The following is a 10,716-nucleotide window of genomic DNA, read 5'->3' on the forward strand; positions in this document are numbered from 1 at the left end:
TGTCTATATCAAATCTTGGCATCAAATGGGAGGAGGGTAAAATCCCTAGATGGTCCCCAAACAGACGAGAGCCCAAATTCACACATCATAATGATTAAGTCAGGCAGATACACTTCAGGCAGATAAAAAATGATGCCAGAATGAAAGTATTAAATGCAAAAAGGGATGAGATCTAGTCAATAATAAATGAGTAAATCTAAACAATACTGAGCTAATTATGTCTTCTAAAAATTTAAAAAGAACTAAAATACCCACCTACAGAATAAAAGGAAGGAGTGATGGGAATTAAAGTGTGCTAAGATCCTTAACTGTTTGAGAGGAGGGTGTGAGAGACTTAAGTTAGACTTTGGTAAGTTATATAAACTAAGAGATATACCATGTTCATGGAAGGTTCAATATCCTAAGAATGTTAATTCTATCCAAATTGATGTGGAATAAGATGAAAGCAATGCTAATAAAAGACTGCAACAATTTTTATGGAATTTGACAAGCACAATCTAAAGGGAAGATAGGGCGCCCGGGTGGCTCAGTCCTTAAGCTTCCGCCTTCAGCTCAGGTCATGATCCCAGGGTCCTAAGATCAAGCCCCACATCAGACTCCCTGCTGGGCAGGAGGTCTGCTTCTCCCTCTCCCACTCCCCTTGTTTGTATTCCCTCTCTTGCTGTGTCTCTCTCTGTCAAATAAATAAATTCTTAAAATAAAATGAAGATGGAAGAGCAAAGGGCCAAGACCTTACCAGATGCCAAGAAACTGTTACATAAAAATTTAGTCATTAAGTCAGTGTGATATCAGGACAGAGATAGAGAACAAATGGTAAAGAACTCAGGAACAGATCCACACATTTGTGGACACTCACTATATTATAATGGTTACTGGTGACATACACAGATCCACAAGAAAGGGATGCATTTTTTTTCAATAAATAGTACTAGGACAATTTGGTACACTTACTAAAAAAACTGAATGAGCTCCTTACCTCATAATACACACAAAAATAATCTTAAATGGGCTGAAAGCCTTAATGTAAAACACAAAATCACAAAATGTTTGGAAGACAATACTTATGGGATTACCTTTATAAACTTGAAGTAGAGATGAAGTTCTTCAAAAGGAACGTAAAGCACTAACCATAAAAGAAAAACAGTGATGAACCTTAAAATTCAGAATTTGTTTTAAAAAAAAAAAAAACCTCCAGTGAAAAGACTAGCCATAAAATGGAAACAGGGAGTTAAAGCACATATAACTAATGAAGGATTTGTATACAAAATAAAAACCAAAAACAAACGAGAAGTCTATATACAAGAAAAAGACAACGGGAAAGGAAGCTGAACAAAAGATTTAAGCAGCTGTTTCACAGAAGCTGAAGCCTGAGTGACCAATAAGTATATGAAAAGATGCTTAGCCCACTAATAATCATGAAAATGCAAATCAAAACCACATGAGATATCACTCCCATCAGACTGCTAAAAATTTTCAAGTCAAGTAAAACCAGAGTTGGGAGGATGTGAAACAAGCAGAATTGTCAGTTCAACTGTGAACTGGGGAAAGCATTCTGGAAATAGTCAGGCATTATTTGGTCGAGCTGAAGCTCACACGCGCTGTGATGCAGCCCCACTCCTGGGTCCACGCCCTGCAGACGTGGCATGTGCGTTCCAGAAACGTCCATAGCATCACTGTCTCAGCAAATACCGAAAACAATCTAAACGTCCATCAGCAAGAGAAAGGACAAATAAATTCTCTTGCAATGGGACATATCCATCTGAGAAAGCCAAGTGCAACTATGGGCACCATGGATTACCTTCCAGAACACACGCTAAGCCAACCACATAAGACACCAAAGGAAACAACGCTATTATGTTAAGTTCAATGGCACGCACAATGAGACAATACATTGTCTGGGAATACGAACACACATGGTCAAACTTTACAGAAAGGCAAGTCAGTGATAAAAGCAAAACTCCAATGACCTGGGGGTGAGACGACCAGGATCAGGGAGGGGGCATCCAAAGCTAATGGTAACATTCTCACTTGTAAACTGACTGCTGGGCACATGGGTTTCCTTGTATCTTTATTCTTTATACTGTGCGTGTTCCTTTGTATCTACTCAATATTTAACAACTTACAAAATTAAACAATGTTCTTTCTGACTTGAAACAATGTTTGGAAGCATGAACTTGGGCAGCGGAGTTACAGTGAACCAGGAAAGTCCGTGACCGGGCCCACGGCCGCCCTGGGACTACCGGAATGAGAAGGGCTTCACCCACCAGGCTTCGGAGCTGGTGGAGACACAGCTTCCCGCTGGGCGGCAGCGCCTCCCATTCGGGACAGGAAGGTGGCCTCTTGGTTGAACAGTTCCAGCATGGGAAGTGGTGTGGGTGGGGTGGGGAGACGGGCTCCACGGCCAGGGCTCTTAGGATAAGAAGCTCGGTGCTTTTCTTTCTTTTTTGGTTTGTTTTTTTTCCCAGTTTTACTGAGAAATAATTGACACACATCACTGTGTCCGCTGAAGGTGAACTTGGATGGTTTGAATTCCCATGTGCTGTGACATGATGACCGCGGCAGGTTCAGGCCATTTCTCATAGGGACACAGAAAGGAAAAGAAAACATATTTTTTGTGATGAGGGCTCGCAGCATTTACTCTCTCGACAACCCGCCTGGATGTCCCGCAGTGTCAGCTCTCCTCACCAAGTCCTCTGGCAGGTTTCTGATGCTACAACAAAACCCACCACATCTGCTTTCTGGCCAGTCCCACCCTCAGCTGGAACTCCCCCTCCGAGCTCTGCCTGCAGCCGGCTGTGTAGACAGGAGTGAGCAACTCTCCATTCTTTTTTTTTTTTTTTTTTTTTTATTTGACAGAGAGAAATCACAAGTAGACGGAGAGGCAGGCAGAGAGAGAGGAAGGGAAGCAGGCTCCCTGCTGAGCAGAGAGCCCGATGCGGGACTCGATCCCAGGACCCTGAGACCATGACCTGAGCCGAAGGCAGCGGCTTAACCCACTGAGCCACCCAGGCGCCCGCAACTCTCCATTCTAAACAGACCTTTGGCTTTCTTCCTTTGAAGCTCAAGGCTTCAGTCTCCAGTTCCCCACCAGTAGGCCTGACTCCCTGAGCCCAAGCCCTGGTTTCCTGTAGAAGCGGTGGTGATGACATGAGGGAGTAGCCCTTGGACTTGAGGTCAAGCTGCTGCTGGCCCCAGCACCTCTGAGAAGGCCAGGCCCCCGTGCTGACACTCAATACACACGCCTGCAGACAACCCAGAAACCCCTCAGTGCTGAAAGGCTTCCTCTTTGACCTTTGTTATTTCAGTCATCTAGAAACTGTGACGGGCAAAAGGAGATAATAGTCTCGAAGACAACATGTTTTGGGCACACAATGTATTTGAAGTTTTTCATTTTCTCTCGGGCTGGGTCCCTCCCTTTTGTGGTGCCACCCTGCCGAGACACGATGTCTGGGAGTCTGGGTCCCTTCTCACCACCACCCGGGCACCACCCTTTGAGGAATTCCGGGAAAGAGTGAGCCTCCTAGTCTTTTACACAGCAAACTGGCCGCACCCCGAAGCCCCGCCCACAACCGCTGCCCTCAGACCCACAGGGGCTCCGCCCATGCAACCTAATCAAACCATGTGACTCCTTAAAAAACGGTCTTCCCAGGACAACACAGGGACAGACCGATGGACAGAAGAGCTTTGGAAGGACCCGCAGATACTACTAACAGCTATCTGGGAGGGGAACTGCGTCAGGCACAGAAGCCAAGCGTTGTTTTTTTTTTAAAGATTCATTTATTTACATGAGAGAGAGAGAGAGTATGAGTCGGGAGGGCGGGGGGGCAAAGGAACAGGGAGAGAGAATCTCAAGCCGACTCTGCACTGAGCGCTGGGCCTGATGGGCTTGAACCCACGACCCTGAGATTACGACTTGAGTGGAAACCAAGAGTCACACGTTTAACCAGCGGTGCCACCCGATGCCCCTCCACGCTGCATTCTTCAGAACCTCCTGATTTGTGCACCTTGTGCATATCCCTCTACCAAACATTCTTTTTCTTCCTCTGCAAACTTTCTTGCTTGACCCTCTCAAGGGTCCTTTTCTCCTAACACCTAACACCAGTCACCAATGATGGGTCAAGTGCTCCAATAAGCACTTTTTCAAAAAAGATTTTATTTATTGGGGCACCTGGGTGGCTCAGTGGGTTAAAGCCTCTGCCTTCGGCTCAGGTCAATAAAATCTTGGGAGAGAAAAAAAAGGTTTTATTTATTTATTTGACAGACAAAGATCACAAGTAGGCAGAGAGGCAGGCGGAGAGAGAGGAGGAAGCAGGCTCCCCACGGAGCAGAGAGCCCGATGCGGGGCTCGATCCCAGGACTCTGGGATCATGACCTGAGCCGAAGGCAGAGGCTTTAACCCACTGAGCCACCCAGGCACCCCTCCAATAAGCATTTTACATCCATCACCTCTTCGATAATTCCAGCCAGTAAAGTTATGGGTGAAGTCATCAGTATCCCCACTTTGCAGCTGGGAAAACTGAGGCTTGGAGGCCGAGTATTTTGCCCAAAGGAACACATCCGATAAGTACAAGAACTAGTCCAAGCCCAGGGATGCCTGACTTAGAAGTACTGCAGGGTTCCAGCTGGGGATGATCTGATCCCAGGAGATGTTTGGCAGTGTCTGGAGATACGTTCCACCACCAGAGCTGTGGGTGGGTGGGTATTACGGGCATCTCTGGGTGGAGGCCAGGGATGCCACAGCCATCCTGGAGTGCACAGGATAGCCCATAGCAACGATTTATGCAGCCCCAAAGATCAATAATGTCAAGGCTGAGAAACCATGCTCTACTGGAAAAAGACAGAAAAACCATCTCCCGACGTAAACGCTCATCGTCAGGTCACACAGCTCACCAAGTTTATGTCCACACTCCCGCCAGATACGAGATCCACCATCAGACATCAGATCACCCATCCTGTCCTCTGGCGATAGCATGCCAACCGCACATCACACCGGAGTTCTGATCAGCCTAACTGCCAGTCCCCCTTCAGCCTAGCAAGGCTGAGCACCCGCCCTCCGACAATGTTTACTGAGCACCAGCTATGTCCCGGGAAATGAGGTACACAGTGGGGCTACCAGAAGAAATGATCCCCTGTCTCTGCCTGCGAGATGCTGGTGGGCCAAGAGGGAGACAAAGGAACCCACGATTATAATGGGAGATCCGAATGCACTGGGAGATGAGGACAGGGTGCTAAGAAATCAACAGAGGAGGAGCTCCGACCTCAGCAGCAGCGGGTAGCCAGGCAGCACCCGGAGAAGGCTTTCCAGAAGCATTTGAGCTTGTGGGAATTAAACAGGCAGAGGCAATCCTTCCCTTCCCAAAGGACCCTTCACCAGACCTTTCAGAGCATGCTCTCTGAGAATCCACAGACGGACACCTTTCATCGGAGAGCTTGGTAGAACTCACAGAGCAGTCGCTGATCCCCTCTGCGCCATCTGGATAATTCCTGCCCTCAGGGAGGCCACAACCCGGTTTCCCTAGGGGTGTGGGCCTTCGTGGACTGCAGCCCTCGCCGGCCTCCCTGGCTTCGAACCACCCCGCGCCCCGCAGCAGGAGGTAAGTCCCCTTTACATGGCAAACCCTGGGAAGTACGCTCTTCATCTCTCAGGAGCCTCTAAACGATCCTGTGAGCTAGATGCTGTCGGCCCTGTCAGACAGATGAGGAAATGGAGGTACAACAGTGAAGTAACTGGCCCTCAGAGAGTCAAGACACGGGCAGGCAGGGATTCGCACTCGACACCAGAGTCCTCGCTGTCTCTGTCTGAGGAGCCCCGAATGGGTGTCAGTCCGAACGCGCTGCTCACTCCGAATCTTCCGGGCTCCGGCAGGGCCTTCCAGGCTCCGGCATCCTTCTCCTTTGTGCCTCCCCCGCGCTGCTCCTTGCACTAGACTGTGATCATCCACATGGCTAAGAGCTCCCTGCGCCCAGCATCGAGTCTACATCCCCAGCACTTACCCCAGAAAACGCTGAATACATCCACGAGTCTGGACTCCCTGGGCCCAAGCAACATCAACCCACCCAAAGCCAGAGCAGCTCGCCTCTTCCACCGATGCCGTGGACTTTCCCCTGAGGCTGGGGCCAAGCCTCAGAGACAGCAATTTAGTCACACAGGGGACCCAGCAGGCTCTCTCAGCCAGCTTTCCCTCCAGCCTGAACAGTCATGATTCGTTCTTTTTGGTTGTACACCAGATGCTTATGTTTGGGGACATGCTGCACAAAAATATGTATCTTTAAACATTAGAACCTTAAAAGGTATGAATATGTGCTCCCCACTCTGTCTTTCCCTTTCTGCCAGATGGGGTGCATACACAATGGCAGGAGCTACAGCAGCCAAATTTGACCATGAGATGCAAGCCTGGGTTTGAGCAAAGAGAGCCACATGATCACTAGAACCCTGTTCCTGGATACTTCACAGAATAGAGCAGGAGGCCCTACCAGCTCTGGCTGCCCTCCAGACGTTTGATGAGAGGAGAGGAATATACTTTGAGTTTGTTTTGGCCACTGTGTTTCAGAATTGCTTTGCTGGAGCATGTTAGGTTAGGTTGTACGTGATTAAAACAAGGTGTGAGCATTTGCCCTAGTCTGGTCTGTGTTGGTAAACCAAGCATAAATGATGTAGCTGTAGCCACAATTTCCCACCCAAACTCAGATGTTGTCATTACTATATAACTTGAAAGAAAAAGCTATCTTGAAAGGGTGATCTGAGTCACGCTGAGCCTAGAGAAGAAGGACAAACAAACTGACCTCCTGGGTTGTTTCATCCTTGAGCATTACAGACATACCTCAGATTTCCAAGTAGCCCAGGCTACTCTTTTCTGACAGTGTGTCTGCGTAAACTCCAGCTTGGCTCTCTTCCTCCAGCTCATTACCTGAATCAAAGACACCCAAGCAGAAAATCTGATGAGAACCCGAAAGGCACCTGCTCCCTAAAAGCTGCCCTTTCACGCATCCAAGAAACACAGGCAAACCCGGAGCCCTGAGCCAAGAGCCTGGCACCATGTAAGCGCTCAGTACAAGTTTCTCTGCATCGTTACTGGCCTGCTGCATGCCAGACCCGGGGCTGGACACCAGGGTCATAAAGGTGAGTAAACCACTCCCAGTCTCTACACTCAGAATACCTGCTCAGCAAGAGACATAACGAAACATTAAAAAGCAAGAGCAACAAGACTGTGCCCAGGTTCCCGAGTTGCTACAGCATTAGCATCACCCCCGGGATGTCTCAGATGCCCTCGCTTCTCATTTCATACCCTCACCCTCAGTGACTACACCCCCCTCCCCAACTTTAGGGACTTTTGATGAATGAGAACTGCTACCTCACCACTGGACGTTCCCCTGGAATGTCTTACAGGCACCACTTTCCACATGTTCAAAACTAAATGTATCTTCCCTTCTCACACCTGCTCCCCATCCTGTTCCCTATCACACTGGGTGGCATCACCACCCACCGGTCAAGAAGAGGAGGTCAATCCTGACACCTCTCTGCCTCTAACTCCCTCATCTAAGAAATCACCAAGTTCTGTCAGTTCTCCAAAACCTCTCTCTCCACCCTCTGCCTCTAACCTGACTGGAGACCGCCCTCATTTCTCCAGGCCGGCTCGCTTCACCACATCCTTCACACAGCCAGGTGGTTATTCTAATCCCCTCTGATTCCTAAATGGCTTCCCATTAACCTAAAACTTCAAGTCCTTAACTAGGTTTACAAGGTCACCTAGGACCAGTCCACTGGCCAGCTTCTTTAGTCTTACCTCTTAGCTCTGTCTCTAGGCAAAAAACTTAATTATTACACTGGCCCCTAATCTTTCTCACAAACCCCATCTTCAACTGGGGAGTGTTTCTTGCCTCCACTCTCCTAAGCATCATTTTGGTCTCTGCTTCTTGGGGAGCAGACGCCTGCCTGGATTCGCCTAGACTGAGTGAGGTGCCTCTACTCTTTCCAACTTTTCTGCTTTCCGTCCATCCGGCCGGATCGTGAAACGAATAATCGCAGCAATGAACACAGAGAGCATTTACTTTGTGCCAGGAAATGTTCTCAGCACTTTATACCTACGGCCTTTTAGAACAACTTTAGGAGGCAGGTTTTATTGCTATGTCTGCTTTAGGTCTGAGGAAACTGAGGCAGAGAGCGAGAACCCAAGGTGCTTCAGAACACCACTGGGAAGCAGAGAGCCGGGACTCAAACCCTGGCTGCCAGGCTCCACAGTTCACACTTGAAACCACTAGACCAGGAGCAAGTCGGCCCGGTTCACTAGCTCTATCCTCACAACCTATCAGGTGCCAGGCCACCGTCTGCGATAGGAAGGAATGAATGAAATAATCTCATACAGGGGTTAGTGTGGACCTCCCACTCTGCCAGCACCTCCTGGTTGTGGCAGGCCCATGCCCTCCGGCCCCGACCCGCTGAAGTGAGCTGTCCCGGCACCCCGTCACCCTGTGGCCGCAGAACGACCACCCGCCGCGGCGCGCGGGGGAGGGGGGGGTCAAGAGACGGTGACAGCCAGGCGGCGGGGGCGGAGATGCTGCCAGCTGGGGTGTCACCCAACCCGGGGAGCGACCCGCGCTCCCTCGCAGGAACTGCGGGTCCGCTCGCCCCTTCCGCGTCCACTCGCCTGGCGGCGCCCCCCACCCCAGCTGCCTCGCACCCTCCTGCCCCGTGGGGTCCCCCCAGTCCGGGTTCCCTTCCCATTCCACTTCCCTCCCCTCCCCCACACAACCGTCCCCGGCTTCCCGCCGCGCCCCATCCTTCGCCGCTTCCGCCCAGCTCCTGGGACTCGGCCAGCCCCGGGCGCTTGTTGACCCTCACCTGCCATGTCCCGGACCCCACTGTAGAGGGAGGTGCATCACGGCCGCGAGAAGGCCGGGGACGGCACTTCACAGCAGACAAAGGGCGCCGCCATGTCAGAGTCGGGCGGAACCGACCTCGCTGGCTTCCCGGCTGCAACTTCCGGCGCATGCGCAACGCTTGCGCTACCGAGGACCGCGGACAGGCGCATGCGCTCACGTATCCAGAAGTTCTGTATTACAGTACTTCTGCACTCAGAATTGTCCTCATTGTAACCCTTCCTTGGTTTTCTATTACAAATATAACAGTAACAGCTTTCTCGCTTTCAGCGATTACTGTGTGCCAGGCACTGTGTTAAGCACTTTACGTGCATGATCTCATTAAGTCTTCTCGCTAACCATGGATCGTCTTTTTCTCCCCCTTTTTGAAGGGAAAACGGAGCCTCAGGAAGAGTAAATGAATTGTCCATTGTTAAGTGTCTTAGAAGTGGAGGAGCACGGACGTGAACCTAGTTGTGGCTCCCAAGTTGCAGATCCCCGCTTATGTTTTTCTGCCTCCTGAGCCAACCGTTGCCCCATTTCCTATTTAGGGCAGATCCAGGATTAGCCTGCCTGAGAAGGAGGGTGCTGGAAACAAAAGTGTCTGCAGACTCGAACAGTCCTGTGGCCTCTTTCCAGCTTTGCAGCACCTCTACACCATTGACTTCTCTACTTCCTCACAGTTCGTGGGCTTTCTCTTTGCTTTACTCCCGATCCTGTTTATTTCCCAGGAGGGTTTGTTTTGTTTAGATTTTATTTATCTATTTGAGAAAGAGCGTGAGCTGGCTGGGGGTGGGGGTCGCAGGCAGGGGAGAGTGTATGTGTATGTGTGTAGGGAGCAGAGGGCCAGGGAGAAGCAGGCTCAATCCCAGGACCCTGAGATCATGATCTGAGCCAAAGGCAGACGCTTCACCGACTGAGCAACCCTGGCACCTTCCCATGGGTTTTAATAACACTCTTGCCACCACCATGAACTTCTTTGGTCTCTTGTCTTTCTGTGACATGGATTTGGTAAGCTTTCCAACCCTCACTAAATCAAGCATGCCTTTTCTCTTTGCTGGCACCCAAACAGCCATGCACAGTTGGACAAAGTACCCTAAGGGACAGACTGTTCCCTACAAATTCATGATCGCTAGCCTGGAGAGGAACTTCAACAAATGTCGGTCTGGCCAAGTCACTCCTCTTCCCTTCACAGTCAGTAGGGACCCTAAAAAGCTCAGCAGCAGTTGATTTCACCCTTTTCTTTTACAGGAAAATCATAGCAAATCTGATAGGACCCCTCTTGTCCTCCCAACACAAAGGACACAAATACACCTCTGTGTCCATCTGTGTTGGATGTAGTCAGCTCAGACTTAACGTCTATTCCTCCAGAGTCTAAAAAGGTAAAATTCCATTTCCCAGACTCAGGTGCAGTTAGAATTCCAGATACAGATGGATTCTGCCAGTTAGTAAGACTGGATGGAAGGAAGAAGGGAGGCAGTAGCTATTGGTCCTCCCGACGTTAGCTGGTTGCCGCTGGCAAGCAAGGTCACGCAGATGTGAGGGTTTGCAGCAGCACATGGCGGCTAGTCTCCAGCTTCAGGAGTGTTCAGACACATCTGTGAGATGGTGACAGCCAAACTCAGCATTCTAGTGTGGGGGAACCAGCTTCTAGTCCCAAATTTAGACCCATGGTGATCTTGCTGGTGATATGTTGAATGCAATAATCTCGGGGATAACTTCTTGATTCCTTATCTTCCTGATTGTGGCAGAAGTAATAGCCTCTGGTGGGTGAGTTCTGTGGTGTTCTGGGAGTCATATTACTAGAGGACCCTCTAGAGACCTTTCTTTCAACCCCTGTGATAATGTTAAACACTTAAT

At 49.8% G+C, this 10,716-nt stretch overlaps 1 protein-coding gene across 6 annotated transcripts in view; it reads right to left on the reverse strand.

Annotated features, from left to right (window-relative positions):
• The window catches only part of ZBTB17 (zinc finger and BTB domain containing 17), a 32,575-nt gene extending 23,364 nt beyond the window's left edge, over nucleotides 1–9,211 (reverse strand). For 5 of the 6 annotated variants that reach the window (XR_014299380.1, XR_014299381.1, XM_082685465.1 and 2 more), the window contains exons 1-2: nucleotides 8,840–9,211; nucleotides 6,822–6,908 (exon numbers count right to left, since the gene is read on the reverse strand). The gene's annotated coding sequence lies outside the window, so the exon portion shown is untranslated. The remainder of the gene's footprint in view (nucleotides 1–6,821; nucleotides 6,909–8,839) is intronic. The other variant, XM_082685466.1, reaches the window with a different exon arrangement.
• Nucleotides 9,212–10,716: the final 1,505 nt, after the last annotated feature.

Source organism: Mustela nivalis, assembly GCF_964662115.1.
Source record: "Mustela nivalis genome assembly, chromosome: 10".
In the NCBI taxonomy this organism is placed as follows: Eukaryota; Metazoa; Chordata; class Mammalia; order Carnivora; family Mustelidae; genus Mustela; species Mustela nivalis.